Source organism: Lytechinus pictus, chromosome 18, assembly GCF_037042905.1.
Source record: "Lytechinus pictus isolate F3 Inbred chromosome 18, Lp3.0, whole genome shotgun sequence".
Taxonomy (NCBI): domain Eukaryota; kingdom Metazoa; phylum Echinodermata; class Echinoidea; order Temnopleuroida; family Toxopneustidae; genus Lytechinus; species Lytechinus pictus.
The window spans coordinates 24,194,525-24,211,736 of record NC_087262.1 but is presented as its reverse complement, the minus strand read 5'-3'; the positions used below and the strand labels follow the sequence as shown (position 1 = coordinate 24,211,736).

General features: G+C 36.5%; 1 protein-coding gene across 1 annotated transcript in view; it reads right to left on the bottom strand.

Annotated features, from left to right (window-relative positions):
- Positions 1-17,212, bottom strand: part of LOC129281741 (netrin receptor UNC5C-like) — a 104,885-nt gene that overhangs the window by 43,394 nt on the left and 44,279 nt on the right. The gene's annotated exons all lie outside the window — the stretch shown is intronic.

Below are 17,212 nucleotides of genomic sequence, written 5' to 3'. Positions count from 1 at the left end.
AAATAACCCGAGTTTCAAAGCCTCATCTTTCATATTCGCAACCTTCGCACTGATCCAAGGGATGCGCAGTGCGATTACAGGAGCGTCACCACTGCCATGATTGTATCGATTTGTGTGGTGCACAGCCTCCCCTGAGTACATCCCAGAAGCCGATGTTGGGCCCTATACCCTGCTAAATTTGCACTGTTGTCAATACCTATGATAACCAATCCTAAACACCAACCCTAGACCTAGCACCAAACTTTATCTTTATTAAAATATCTCATATCCTACTGTCTAATACTAATCCTAAATAAATCTTAAATTACTTCTATCATACCTAACTCTGGTTTAAATCTTGCCAAAGCTTAACACTTCCCATCAAACGAGCACATGCTGTGGATGCAAGCTTTGAAAATGGCAAGTGCATTTGTCACAAATTTCTCCTGAATATTTATTACAATAAAGTCAATGACATCAAGAAATGTGCCGCAGTGAGGATGATCAAGGGAAATGATGGCAAAAGAAAAACTCATTTTCTATAAGCTTTAATGAAGTAGAGAGAGCTTGAATGACTAGTTGTGCAAGGATGAGGAGGATGGAGAAAGAATCATCTCGGTAAAACTCGAGCAGGATTTGGTTCATCTTCTGATGCTGAAAACAGAGCCCGTCAAGTGATTTCACACACACTAGAAGGCTTTCAGAGTGTTCTTATTTATCTAATGGGGATGAGCTTAAAATAGATCAAAGAGAATATAGGTTTGCTTTGATGATTATACAGCCATGATGTAATATTCATATGGTATATAATCATGGCGATACTAACACAGATCTCTATGACATTATCATGTCAATCCTTATCCTGGTTTGCATTGCACAGGCTATCTCTGTAATGTAAACTACTCCCTCTTTTGTCAAGTATTTCAATCTTGAATTTGTTCTCTCTCTTCCTTTATAGTTCCGTTTTGTTTTACTTTTCACAATGAGAGAACATATCTCTTCTCTCACTACTTCTTCTATATAGCTTTGTGGCCCTTTCACATGTTTCTGTTTTCTTTATATTGCTTCATTCTCTCTCTTGCACTATCTGTCTCTTGCTATGCTCCGTCTCCCTCTCTTTCATTTTGTCTCTCTCCCCCTCTCTCTCTCTTGCACTATCACTTTATATATCAGGCCTATTTGTTTCTTGTCTATCATTCCATATCTTTCTGTTTCTCCTGCTTCTCCCCTCTTCTGTACACCTCAAGACATCACTGTATCATCATCAAGATCCTGTTCCAAGATTGTTGGAGGAAAATTGACAAACTGTCACTACACTCAGTCAGCTAACATAAAGAACCGATGCGACAAATACACTCCTAAACCACACACATCGTCTTTACTATCACAGGAACCAAACATCAGATGTTGCTTCCATCAAATAATGTCACATAACATGTCAATGGGAGAAGGGAGAAAAGAAGATACACTTGACTTTTAAAGCTGTAAACAAAGCTAGAATTTTCCTCCCCCCCTTATGACACTAACAATAAGATTTATATAGGCCTATATACTTCCATAGAATTGGGATTTTTTGCTCATCTCTAGAAAAAAAAAATAACAAGCTCCTAAACTAAATAAATTATCAAAATACCACAACTCTGACAAAAAATATGGAACTAAATTTCAAATGGCAAAATACAAATATAATTTTTCTATTAACACTTTCTTTGAGTATTTTCATTGTACCATAACTTTATTATCAAACTTCTGTGCCAAGCGCACAAACAAATACACCCAATAAAAAATAAAAAAAATCAAAACAAGCCAACTATTCCTGTTTATCTTAACCAAATACAGCAATTCATATCTTGCTGTTTTATAATCACAAAACACACAGGAATGCTATAACTTGCAGCTGTCTGGGTTTTATCACAAAATTTCCTGCCATAACAACCATTACAGCTGTAAAATTCTCATACACGTTTAAATGGAATAATTTACGTCTATCGTCACATTGGATGTGCGTTCTGTAAGGCAATGAACCCCTAAACTTGTGATAAAGAACTTGGATTAAATAAGAATAATATTACAACCCTGGATAGACAATGCATTGTAGGAAGATTAATTCATTGACATTTCTATTCCCAGTCCTAAACTGGTATTTTACTTTATTTCATGAATATCGCCATTCCATAGCACTTCCATAGAACTTGTTATTAACAGCTAATTTCAGCTCACTTTAACAAGCTTGTGAAATCCTGAAATTTAATTGAAAAGGGCAAATTTGTAAAAAAAATGTTAGAATATGTTAATGGATTTTTCTTTTTATATAAAACATGATCAAGAATGAAAATTATTCATACTAAACCGATTCAGATATAGGCCTACAATGGTTCTCAAAAAGTTAGTGAACCCAACCAGAAAATGAATAAATTTAAAGTGCTCATGTTCTGTCATGTATTAGATATTTAATTGTGAAGTCAGGTGATAAAAAAACTCGATAAATTTTGTTTCTCTGGGCTCACCGAACATTGCATTGTTGCTGTCTACATTCAACACTCAGCATGAAGGAGTGCATTTTGTGATGGGGTTCACTAACTTTGAGCACAACTATTTGTGTGTTTCTTTAACATGGTACACTTCATAGCGCACTTATCATTGCTTAAAATTTGTTTGGATAAAGTCTGTTAATTTTAAATGTAATCTCTTATGAGGTCTTTGATCATTTGTTATATAAATGTATGTCCTCCAAATCCTTTACTACTTAAAGGCAAGATGAAGAAGTATGAATATCATTTTGTTTTTGTTGTGAAAGAAAGCAGTTGCCTGTTGCCTAGATCTATTGGCCAATCTTAGCCAGACAACAAAGAGCTTCACTAAACCAGATATTTCACCTTCAAATTGGCAATAATTGGGATGATCAAATACAGCGTGTAGGCACGTGCAGCTAGCTAAATAAAACTTTTTTCCACATTCCACTTATCTAGCTCTGTGTCATAAGTGGAATACCATACATTATTTGACTGGAGATACCACAAAACGCAATATGACTTGTCAAAGTTTGTAGCAGGAGAAAATTGCAACCCCCTTATTCGAGCACTTTTTCAAATTCTACTAAGTACTACAAAGCTTTGTATCTACCCATCAGCAAATCATCCACATGTCCACAAGATAATACTGTTAATAACAGTATAATTACCCAGGGTAGCCACTTCAGTTCCGAAAGCTGATAAAAATTGATATAGATTTTATCTATTCCATTGGTTTCTTAGGGGGTAGAGCTGCACCACTATGGACGTATTTGAAATATGAATATGTTATATAAGATCAAGTTACTAATGTGAATGCAACCAATTTGAGCGATTAGAAAGATGCGAGATAGCGCCAGAGTGTGAACACTGCTGATGTGAGCGATTCCAAAGATGCGAGATAGAGCCAGTGCTTGTTGACTGAGGACCAGACAAATGAAGTGTTATATCATCATGATCCGGATAGTAAAGAGACCTGACACGAAGAATGCTATGTGGGACTAAGCATCGGCTACAGAGCCACACACACATGGCTAAATCGCTTTAACAGAGACCCATTTACTTGCTATGAGCACTCTATACTCTCTCCAAATTTTGATTGTATATTTTAAAAGGATATAAAGATTTGGCCCACGGCATGGCAAACATTTTAAAGCTCTGTCATGATAGAAATGATGAAACAAAAAGCATAACACAACCAGAATGGGTGAAAATTCATTTATGAAGATAAATACCACATAAATTTCTAAGATCCCCCCCCAAAAAAAAAAACAGTAAACAAAGCTGTGCAAATGGATAACATTTGCTGTTTCTAACTGTTTCATGTACTATAAAAAGCCTATGCAGAAAACATAATTGACAAAAATTTAATTATTGTATCTATATTGTTTTTAACGAGCCCATTCTAATTTGGCTTGTGAAATAAAGATGAAATAAAATTAAATGAAAATTTGTTGTTTTGTAGCCGTTTTTTGATAAAAGAGCTACTAAACGGCTACAAAAAGCAAGATAAAGGGCGACAGGTTTACACAAGTATAATCAGCAAAGGAAAAAGGGAAATCACTAATGAAGGGATTTACCGAAATTTTCAAAAGCTTTTAATGACCTTATTCTTAAATTTATGATTTGTAGTTTTATGAGAACTCTTCTTTCGATCAATCTCTATGGTGAAATGACTACAAGAAGATGTGATTCAGAGAAAAATAAATACAAATATCAGAAATTCATTTCAGCATTTGAAGCTTGTTTGAGAATGAGTAACTCTCCTCAAATTTTGCCTTTTAGGAATGAAAGCTGGGGACTCTCCTGATTGAGCGAGATAGCTATCGCAGTTTGCTTCTATAAATGAGCTTAAATAAACCGTTTTATACCCCAATCCACACATTTGGTGACAAAAGACTAGGGTTCAATTTCACTTCCAACCTGATCTAATCTGAGGTGGTGGTATTGTAGTGTGGTGGTATTAATACCTGAGATTGATATATACACTATTCATTGTTGTTACCGTAGTGACTCATTTGTCCCCCACATTGGAAATGGGGTTCCTTACTTGGATAAATGCTCCAATTGAATGCATCTCAATATTCCATCTCTGGCTGACTGGAGAAAGAGAATAGTGTTGACTGAGATCTAGACGAGGTCGAGAGTGTTATGAAATCCCCAACATGAAACGCAACCAAGGAGGATACCACGAAGCGTTTGTTCGAGGTGTATACACAGACGCTTCGGGTTACCGGCCAGGCCTTCGCCTGTTGGGGGGAAGAGGGAGGGAGGGCATGAGCGCGACGACACGCTCGCCCAATGAATCGGGTAGGAGCTTGGCCAAGCGGAGAAAAAAATTGTGCTAATATTAACTCTGCGAATGCGAGTGATAAGACGAGGGAACAAAGTGGTACAATAGTGATTTATCATCAAATCTGATTTGATTCATCGAGTCAGACGGAGAGTGACCCCATTTTCAACGGACGAGCACTGAATTACACATGATGCTGGAAATCACAGTACATTTCTTTGCTCTACAGTAGAATGAAAACAAATTTATCATGAAGGACTAAAAGCCAAAATTAATCATACTTCATTTATTTCCTTTCATTGGAAAATCGATGGTAGAAAGGCCTAACAGGCCCAAAGACGCACAACGTTACAAGATTTGTAACAATATTTCTGACCGAGGGAAATAATAAACATCCAAATTACCATCTTGGAAAATGTATCTGACATCTAAAGTTGACAATTTTGGCAGCACTGTGCATTGAAAATGAAGCTTCTTCAATTCAATAATGATATTGTTAATATATAAATTGATGATGACAGTCTGTTTGTTATCACCTTCAACCTGCTTTTTCATTTACTTTCTGCACTTTTCACCCCCTCAGCAAACACAAGATCAATTTGTAAGCAAATGAAATAGACAAATATTGAAAACAATATATTACTGGGAAATGTCACATTTATTTGCCAAAGAAATATTCAGATAAAATAAAAAAGGTATACCTATCTTATTTCTTCCCATTCACATGTGTACCTAATAATTTTTGACATGCAAGAAGAGACATATGGTTTTAAATTATCTGAATGATATTGAATTGTTCACATGACCTTTGTGAAAAGATGACCTTTTTATTACATGAATTAGTATATAAAGTAACATGAAATGGTTTTAAGAAAATTGTAGAAATTTGAAACACGATGAACCCTGAATTAATGACATTGGATGGTATCAACATTAATACCTGCATCACAGGATTATCAGTCAATTAACATCTAGAATCATAACTGGATGGTATTTAAAGAAATGTGCATCATGGTGCAGAGCAAAGAAGATGACCAAATGGTGTTAAAGATATCATAACACGTTTGACTTGAACATACAAAATCCATATCAATGCTTGATCCTCCTGTACATAGAAGTAAAGAATGTGGATGAGACGAAAATATTTAGAAAATTTAAAAGTATATTCTGGTTCATGAAATCCAGTTTATTGGTAAAGCAGAGGTCTTCCACCTTCATCCAAGGACATCGAAGAAAAAAAAAAGGAAAGAACTATTTTTCAGCAAAAAAAGCAATCATCCCCCAAACATTCTCCCCCCTCCATCCATCAAATGTACAGATCCAGTATCACAATGAACAGACACGCATGATTCATTTATTGCACCAATGTTATCCTCACTCCGCTAATGGGATCAAATTGGCAGTACTGCATGAAATGACGTTTTACTCTCTTTAATTGATGAATCACGTCCAAAATCATTTGGATGTCGCTTACATAGTTAAGAAAAACAATCCTGGAGGGCTTTTTAGAAAATAACTATTCCACATTGGGTTTTTATTCGCCATTGTGTCCGGCATGATGTTCCAATAGTGGGGCGGGAAGAAGAGAAGGTTTGGTAATTGGTGTATGTATAGCTAAAGTGGAAGGATTTCTCTAGTGGAAATTGCCAAATTTTTGCCGTAATGCTCCAAATAATGGTCTGATTTTGATGCAGTGTTACGAGCAACAGCTTTTGTAATGTGAAATAAACACGGAGAGGCACCCATAATGTCTCATGTTGTGTTCACATTCAATCACTTGAAAAAGTAAATATTCTAATATATCCAGGCATCTGTTCCCACTCTGTAGTAAAGTAAAACAATCACCACATCATAAAAAACACAATAAACAAGACAATGAAACAAAATACAACCAAAAGGAAGAAGAACAAGTGGAATGCCTCTGGCCGTCTCACCTGCATCACGCGATTCAATATAGCAGCAGTGCTGATTTTGAAAACTACTATAACTCGCACAAGATGTTCAGTGATACTTGGTTACTCTTATTTCCACGTTTTATGAACTAGACCAATACACTTATAGAGATATGATGGCAATTCAACAAATACCCCCAACGTGGCCAAAGTTCTTTGACCTTACATGACCTTTGACCTTGATCATGTGACCTGAAACTCGCACAGGATGTTCAGTGATACTTGACTACTATTATGTCCAAGTTTTATGAACTAGACCAACACACTTTCAAATTTATGGCTGTAATTCAACAAATACCCCAATTTGGCCAAAGTTCATTGACCCTAAATGACCTTTGACCTTGATCATGTGACCTGAAACTTGCACAGGATGTTCAGTAATACTTGATTACTATTATGTCCAAGTTTCATGAATCAGATCCATAAACTTTCAAAGTTATGATGGTAATTCAACAGATATCCCCAATTCGGCCAAAGTTCATTGACCCTAAATGACCTTTGACCTTGGTCATGTGATGTGAAACTCATGCAGGATGTTCAGTGATACTTGATTAACCTTATGTATAAGTTTCATGAACTAGGTCCATATATTTTCTAAGTTATGATGACATTTCAAAAACTTAACCTTGGTTAAGATTTTGATGTTGATTCCCCCAACATGGTCTAAGTTCATTGACCCTAAATGACCTTTGACCTTGGTCATGTGACATGAAACTCAGGCAGGATGTTCAGTAATACTTGATTAACCTTATGGCCAAGTTTCATGAACTAGGTCCATATACTTTTTAAGTTATGCTGTCATTTCAAAAACTTAACCTCAGGTTAAGATTTGGTGTTGACGCCGCCGCCGCCGTCGCTGTCGCCGCCGCCGCCGCCGCCGCCGTCGGAAAAGCGGCGCCTATAGTCTCACTCTGCTATGCAGGTGAGACAAAAACTGGAGATAAAAAATAAAAAATCAAGAAGCGGATAGCACAGTCCAACCTGCTTTGGCTACCACTTGTCTGTAGAGACCACAAGGTTGGTGTTCCTTTAAATAAATGTTTTCATTAAAAGAAAACATAGGCCTATGACAGAAACATATCAATAAAGAGCAATGTTTGTGTCTCCCTTTACAGGTTTCATTATGAAAAATAATAACAATATTCATATCTATCTAGCCAGACAAGTGTCTGATGCAACTTTTTCTGAGAAAATACCTCTGGAGTCCTTGATAAGAGATAAGGACTCTGTCTATGTCATGAGCTGATTATATGCCACACACACACATACTGATTGCATAACAGATAAAATCTCTCTCTTGGGGTTATTAATAAAAAGAAAACAACTTCATTATTCCATGGCTGCGTTTATGCGACCTCAAGCCAGAATCATGATTTGAATCATGATTTGAATCATGATTCAAAACACAAACATGAATCACGATGTCACAGAATCAGCGTTTAGACGACCTTTATTACAATGCTGTTTCTCCTCAGATTCGGGCCAATCCAGTGCGCATCACTAGTGCGCAGTTTGACAGAGGAAGTTTTTCGCACGTGTTTCGGCTCTCGAAAAATCTTTTGCTTCCAGAATTCAGTCTATACCTAATTTTGTTTACTTCTATAGGGTCCATATGCTTCTATTCATCTTGTTAGTTTATCCAAAATGGTGTTCGGAAGTGAATTTCAGCGTAGATCCAATTTAATATTAACACTCTATACTCAACAACAACTGAGATCATTGTCTGTCCAGTTAATTCATTCACTAGAACTTGAAGTTGAAGACATGACCAAAAAATGAAAAGTAGTGGACGATGCGATGACCAACACAGAACTTGAACATGACAAGAAATGCATGCAGAGTAACCATGTACATACAATGAGCATATAGAGAGCCTTGAGCTTGGCAAGAGTCAAACCGAAAGTAGCCCGACACAGTGAGGTCATATAATCATGATTCAAATCACGATATCGTTTATTCGAACATTTTCATACGTGATTCTGTAGAAACGTCTTTCCAAACGCCCCTTTTTTCGTAGTTCATGTTTGTGATTCTAATCATGATTATATTCAATTTCGACTAAACGCAATCGTGATTCTGCAGAATCGTGATTTGAATCATGATTCAGATCATGATTCTAGGGTGAAAAAGTGGCGGATAAACGCACCCCATGGCTTTTTGAGGTCACTGTACTATTATGAGAGGCCATTGACCTCTATGTCAGGTCAAACTTCTCGATAATGTGGTTTATGGGTTATGCCAAGGAATCTTTGTAATTGAGGTGTTTCATTCAACATGGTACCACCCAATATGCCCCTCTCCACACAGGCGTAGGATATGATCTGATGTAAGATTTAAAAATATCAAGACAGAAATTAATCCTAGGCTAAAAGGGAATCCACCCAAAATTGGAATATAGAAAAAAAAACAATTAAATCAAGGAAGTGGATAGCTGAACTTCAGAAAAACTGATAAGAATATCTTTATACTGTTAAGGTTCAAGTTACAATCATGGGACCTATGTGGTTTTCACAGGTAATGTCAAATATATTGGGGAGGGGGCTATGTACAGCTAGAGAGTTGGCTGGACACCCCACCCCCTCTCCTTATAGGGATACCTGACCAATATCCATTGAAGCTCCTCATTGGCTTTACATCTTTTGATAGCATTACTACTTCATCTGTTGTCTATTACCCCCCTTTCCTTTCTACTAACCCAATCCCCTCCTTTCATATCACACAATATCACATCAAGAGACATCTCTTTGCTGCAATTCTGGAGAGAGAGAGAGGGGGCAATTTATTTCCTAAATCAGGTACCCTCATGCTATTAAGCGCATCTCTAACAAGTGACTTAAGATTGTGATACATGTCCGCAAACAAGAGGTGCGTGAAGAGTCTTCCGTGAGACAGATTCCAAAGCGATAAGCCCCATTGTGCGGCCAGATACCAGATACTGCTTATGGCACCTTAGAGCCGACTTCGCACCCCTCGGACACCGCCAAAGAGAGATAGAGGGACTGAGAACGACCAACAAAGAGAGACAAGGAGAGAACCTTGACTAAAAACTATTTGAATACCTGTGTAACACCTTGCTCATCCTCTTCTCATCATTTATATTAAATGTGCAGATTCCAAACATCTTTAATGATAAGGCCATATACACCAGTTCAATCACTACACATTTATATTCCTTGTCTGGTTTACAAATGGATCCCACAGAAGTACATTTATCAAAAGTTCATGTATCTTATTTCAATGAAAAATACTTAAAATATGCAGTAAATTCATTCTTATCCAGACACCAAAACCTTTATTATTTGGATGCATATATTGTTAAAACTTTTTATTAATATCGATTTGCCACTGTAGAAAGTGCTTACAATTTCCCACTTTTTTAAAGAGGATTTTTTGTTGGGGGGGGGGGGTGACTTCGGTTGTTGAGCTTTTGATGTTTTACAAAAACTGTATTCATTGGATGTTTCTAGATATATATTCATCCTTAGCACTGTATGCAGTAAGCTTCTTTAACTTCTGTCACTTTTTACTTATGTTCCTTATTTCTTTATTGAATTTCTTTTAATGCTAAATAATACCCTACACATCCGACTTTATTCACTAACTTAATCCATTCGTTTTCATCTGGGCAAATGAAAGAAATGGTGTGACATATCACACCATTCACAGATTTCCTTTTTTCCTTATGTGAAAAAATGTAAATCAGGTTATAATTTCATATTGAAAGGACTCAGAAAAAAAAGATTACCCAGGCTCAAAATGTCAGTTGAGATCTATAAACATCTTTAGAGATAAGTAGCCCCTCTCCACTTATCCTTTACCTTTGGAAGAAGGGATACTGATTCTGTTTTTTATTTGGGGGGGGGGTAGGGTATAGGACACTATAAATGTGCAATACTCAGGTGGTGGCAGTGGATTACAATCCTGACCATTCTACAAAATCAAAGCAATAAAAATGACAAAGGGCCACTTTCAAAAGCATTACCATTTACCTTGATTGAAGGAGCCATCATTCATATAAATTATACTTATCATATTATTGTTATTGATATTTTTTGGAGGGAGGGGGGCGGGGTACTGAGTATTAAGGTGGACACTGGATCATTGAAACAATTGACCGTTATAATATGCAAGCAATATAAATGATAAAAGACCACTCACAATGCAATGAAATAACCATTTACCTTGGAGGGGGAGGGGTGGCATTTATTCAGCAATGATTTGTGTTAGGGGAAGGGGCCATTATTCACCATTTCTTGAAGGTGGGGGATCACAAATAGGCAATTGAAAGGTCATTTTGGCTTGAACAGAAACCAGGAGAGGGGAATGGATTGCACTCTTGGCGGAAATGCCATCCCCTCCATTCGCTTGGTTCCATGGTTCCGTGCATCAGGCCCCGTTCACATTCATAATTTATTACCTTTAAGGAACAATCTAAACCATTTCACTTCAGTTGTATTACAATTTATGAAATCCACGCTCAATCCATAGCCCATTAAACACAAACTCCAATTGTGTATTATAGGTTATTAAGTTTACTATTTGTTTAGAATGAATAACTCAAATAAACAACTGTATACATATCCATTATTTGTAACGTTTATCAAATATCTAAAAACAATCAAATTCAAAGCAGAAAGCAAATCATGTATAATTCCAATCAACCTACCAACTTGCTCAATCTGTGAAAACAGTGCCTCTTGCATCAATATTAACTATTACTGTTACTGTTAATTTCCTTCAGCAAGGAATTCATCCAAAGTGTGCTGCACTCGACCCAGGTGCGGTAAATGGTTACCGGCAGGAAGTAATTCCTCAAAAAGCTGTGTGCACTAGCTAGTGTGCACCTGTATAGGTAGCCTAGCTTAGCCGGGTAATAATAGCAGAGCCCGCTGGGAGAACAGTTTTCGGAACTGAAGTGGCTACCCTGGGTAAATATATTGTTATTACTATTATTATCATTATTATTACTTACTCGTAAAAAAAGTGATGCAACATTCTAAATGCAGTATTCCCTCACTCTGCCCCCCCCCCCTTACCACATCTCTCCCTCCCTCCTCCTATTGTAGTAAAAGTACACATGAACTATATAAGCACATCTAATTAATGGAAGGGAGCAGTATGGGCATTACGATAATTTGCTCATCTTCACTTTGAGTCATGGTGTATACTGGGAGAGAATAACAAGTGTATTACTCAACTCCAACGAAGCAGTACAAAAATCATATAGGCCTAATATGATTGACATCATCAGAGCAAAACTCATCACTGCATAGGGAGGTAGCACCTACAGAAAAAAGCCCACCCCTTCATTAATATAATGCACAGGAAGCCCCTCCCACTTAAAATATGACAGAAAGAGCCCTCCACTTGAAGAACTTTTTCTTCTCTGGACTAAAACCTATTAAACAAACTTCTTATTACAAATAGGAATAGTCTTTGAAATCCTTCACCTGACAATGCCAAATGTGCAATTCTAAAGTAATGATTAAATATAAACAAAAACTCTATAAAAATGTAGCAATGACTGTTTGTAATGATTGATAGATATTTAAAAAGCAAAATAATGATAATGATATTTGAAGCTATTTCCCTCTGAAAACACCTCTATCTAATCAGAAAGCTTACACCTATGTCAATTATCATATCTACCAAGGCAGAGGAAACAATTAATCATAAAGATTAGTTTTAAAATGGGAAAAGGAGTTTTGATAGAAACCAAATGGGAAAAGAGTTTTGACAGAAACCAAATGGTATCTATCGTCCATTATAAATCATAATACTGAGTGTGCGGTAGACCAAGAAATATTCCCTAAAGACAACAATAGGAAGAGGTTTTGTACACTACATTCATTCTGATATTTTGAAGGAGATCAGTGTCCAAGAAATATTTTGAAAAGAGGTCCTCAAACTCTTCCAAACAATTACCACTGTACCTGTTCAATATCAACTTCTTTTACCAAAACTATCGTTGAACAATCTATCCACAGTTTACTTTGTATCATAAACAGTTTTGTGGAAATCAAAACCAATTTAATGGGGCTCTGTGATGAATCAGACTTCTAAATGGTACTTGGTTCATCTCGAAAGACATCTGACCACCTTCACGATCTCCTCATTATCTCTTGAGTGGATGATATCATAGGTCTACAGAGATAGGAATATGTGGGCTTAAGACTTTAATATCAATGGAAAAACACTCCAATATGATTAAACTTATTCAAGGAGTTTTCACACAGAAATGGAGATAATACACACACTCGAGATTAAAGAATCTTATAAAACAAACAGATATTTTCGTGAATCAACATACATTTTGAAATAAGTTTAGGAGTTCATGAACCTTTTGTTATAGGCATTATGATAATCTTAAGGCCAAACAAATAAATTCTAATACATTGCAGAGCCAATTTCCTAACTGTCATAGAATTAAAACAAGTACAGCAGAGTTCCATAATAACATAGAAGAAGAATTGACAATAACATAACTTGTAATTCCAATCTCCTTTATTGTATGGTAACAGGGTAACAGGAAGGGATATATGACCATCTTACTGATACTGTTAAGACAAATAGATTAACAAGATCATCAACTTAGATTGTCTGTGCCTGATTACTTCATTCTTTCTTATATATTGTCAGTTACTATTCATGCATGAAATTATTATTATGGTAATGCATGAAATTATTATTATCATAAAAGCAATATTCAACTTGCTGCAGCTGCTCCATGGTCACAATCCTTACTTCCTCTGTTTTGATGGAAGTTTTCATACATTGTAGACACATGTTATATCCTGCTCCTTCTCTGTTCTCTGTAGTCCAACTAGCTGTCTGTTTTGACATTTCTTCTTTCCAACGGCAATTTCTGTTTCCTTCTTTGGGTTTCCATTTTCATATCATACATCAGAAGTTTGTAAAATCTAACAACAAGCAAGCTTTTAAGGGTAAGGAAATAATTTTGCATATAAAAAAATCTGAACAAGCAAAACAAATAAACAAACAAACAAACCAATAATAACAATGTTAAATGCTGACTTCAACTGAATCAAATTCTTTATTATATTTCTATTCTTTCCATTTTGTTGCATGATATACTCAAACCCAAAATATTGTATAAAATTTACACAATTCCATAAATTTCCATGCAATTGTTTTTATACCAATTATTCAAAATTATGCTAATTTGTGTTTATGAAACAATTTATTTCAATATTTTCTTTGATATTTCAATGTACTTCCTTTTGATTTTTTTCTGTCAAGTCTTCCTGTTTTCTGATTATGAAATCATTTTTATTCTATAATCATTATTGGCCCTGCATCAATCAATCACTCAACTGACACAGGACATGTCAATCTCACATCTTTCACTGATTGCAATTGTAAATAGGAAAGAATTTTTACAAATATATTCCACTCATCAAAATCATCTCAGAAAAATAGATATCTGTAAATAATTTCAATCATTGCATCAGTATCCCCCTATCTTTCTTTCTCTCTTCTCCGGCTCCTTCTCTCTCTCTCTCTCTCCTCGTTAATAGAATATTCATCATGTGACAACAGATAACCAATCCAAGGATAATCATCGTTGAATTAATGAAATTTCATCGAGCCATTGTTTTTGTTCTTTGTGGTGAGTCACAAGTTAATATCGGGATGCATACCAATAAAGGGAAGGGCACAAATTGAATTTATTTATTATTTATGGGCAGATGTTGTCTCAGCATCTATATGGCTAGTTATTGATGCATTCATGATGATGGTGATGATGGTTGGTGGTGGTAATGGGTTGTATGGGAGATGGAGAGGGAGAAGAAGTTTATTCTATGGTATCTTCTAAATTAACCACACATTCCATGCCGGACATTAACGAGGGTACCTATCGAATGAGAATCAATCCCATGATCCTTTACATCCATACGGGATAAATAGATATTGTGCTCATGATTTCTTTAATCTATCAGAGCATCCTATTCAATTACAATGATGCAAGATGATACCCGGTTGTCATGCCAACTAATTTACCCCTACTGTCAGTTTATAATTGCTGTCTTCTCGCGATGATGAAAACTTAATTATTTTGTGGAAATATTTGTTAATGCATGGTATGACTCTGCAATTTCCAATCTCCTTTGATGGTAATCTTCATAAATAAAATTGATAGGATTTCTTCCAAACGAGAATATCCAAAAGTTAGTCATTGGTTTACATCCAGGCTTCCATTTGAATTTGTCTAGCTATCACATTAGTGAGATAGTGGATAGGGGTACGCCCACACCAGAAATTAAATCACAGAAATTGAGCCTCCTCTCTTTCTTCTGAGAAGAAATGGACGCGCGTGCCTCCACGCACCGTTCCCTCCATTCATAAAAAATACACTAATTCAAGAGTGTTTGCGCAAGGTACTCTTTTACAATCAAACTCCACGGCTGTTTGCCTAGTCCTATCAAAAAGTATCAATATGAGTGGATGGCGGACCTGAAGAGAATATGGTAGAAGATACAATCTGGGAGAAAGAAGAGAGAATAAACCTCCAGTCTCTCTCAGGTGGGAGAAATTAGTCATCTTCCAAACACTACGGTCTATTGTCACCGAGTGTCATGGAATACTCCTGCTGTATTTCACCCATTGTTGTCTTGTTTGAGTTTAATACCCCCAGCCTCAGACCCCGGCTCCTATAATTATCGAACAAGCGTTTTTTGCATGAAAAATCAGGTTTTGTGGATTTTTCCCCTCGTACCTCTAATGGATCTACCGGGCGCTTCTGTCTCCCATCCTCTCTCGCTTGCCCACACCTTTCCGCAAAATGCTGCAGAGATTACGGACTCCCAGATATCGCATTTCAGGTCGATATATCTGTCATTTTTTGGTAACATATTAACAAGTCTAAAGCGTTCCTATAGCCCATCTACCAGTGTCCGGTGTACTGGAGATTTGGGTGTCGGCATGGGGGCAGGGGAGCCCAGGTGGGTGTCGGATTTCTTCAATTAGCGGTATCTTGCTACTCTCGGATTAAGTTCCCAGGATGTGTGTTTTCGCCGTCGTAACAGTCAATAACGGACCCGACATCTCACAGCCTCTGTAATCTTTTCCCCGGAGAATTATGAATCCTTTTATGATTCCAATCATTCTTAAAAAGAGCCATTCATTAGCACTATTGATTGCAGGAGGTAGTCCTCCTCTGTACCAATCAAGGGAATCAGAGCAGAAGAGAGAGGGGGAGGAAGCTTCCATTTTAAGAGAAGAAGAACTGTACTAATCTTTAAAGCTCACAGTAGAAACAAGTAACATATAATAATTCCTATAGGATTACCACATTGTTAAGAAGTGTCATAAGAGTACATGCAAAATCACTAATTTTGAATCAAACAACACTATGACTCAGAAAGGTATGCCGAATGGATAAAATCTTCCATCCTAGTAACTCCATTGCAACCCCCTCTCTCATTTCACTGAAAGGGTTGTCAATAGAATGTATGCACAACCCAGTTTGGAAAATATGGAAACTGTAAGTGGGAACTATATGCCCTGTTTCATCTCAATTTCTTACTGTAAAATGAACAAAGGCACCCAATTTCTTTAAAGCAATATGATCTATCACATCTCTAATCTGCAGTTGTCATATGAATGGTCTAAATACCGTGGTTTGAAAGAATGAGGTCCAAATCTGTCCTATAAACAGTAACCTTTATTGGTAGGTTTAATCTATGTGCACCTTTTGTTTAAACAAAGACGGGACAAATCTTTTCAGAGTTCAACTGTCAGAATGAGTAATGTCATCAAGGCACACAATAGCCTTTCCTCTTATTCCTGTCCTAATTTTCAGTCAAGAATTATCGATCCAGAATTCTAGATTTAGGATGTTTTCTCACCATTCATTATACATGTATAAATTCTGATTAATCAGTATCAAATTTCTTTATTAATGTAAAACAGGCTTACCGACTTTTGGCGGAATCATTTAATCTCCTACTGCTAAGCATGTGATATGTTACAGTCACACCAATGAAACAGACTCCAAAGCGACAAATGGTCTGTCATTGGTAATAGTGTAATAGCTTTAGTCAGTCTGGAGTCAGTACTGCTGGTGTGAATCTACTTCCAAAAAAACGGCTCAGGTCATTTCCCCTTGGTATATGGTCGATGTAGATTTTGAAGACTACAACAAAAAGAGAACAAAATTGGCAAAAAACCCAATTCCCACCTTCCAATAAACCCCGGGAAATAAGAGTAAAAAGAGACACAAGGAGACAGATTTACAGGAAAATGGGATCTAGTACAGAATGAGACAAGAGAAAAAGATGGATCAATCGATGAAACTGTAGATGGATATTGTTGGCTGTATATAGAGCATGAGAAAGTCTGGTAAAAGAAAACGTGCGATGGGAAAGTTTTGTTGGAGTCTGGAAGAGTGGGATGTGAAGTGGAAATAAGGAATACTTTAAGGGTGAAAAAGAGAAATAGGCTGATCATGAGGTTGC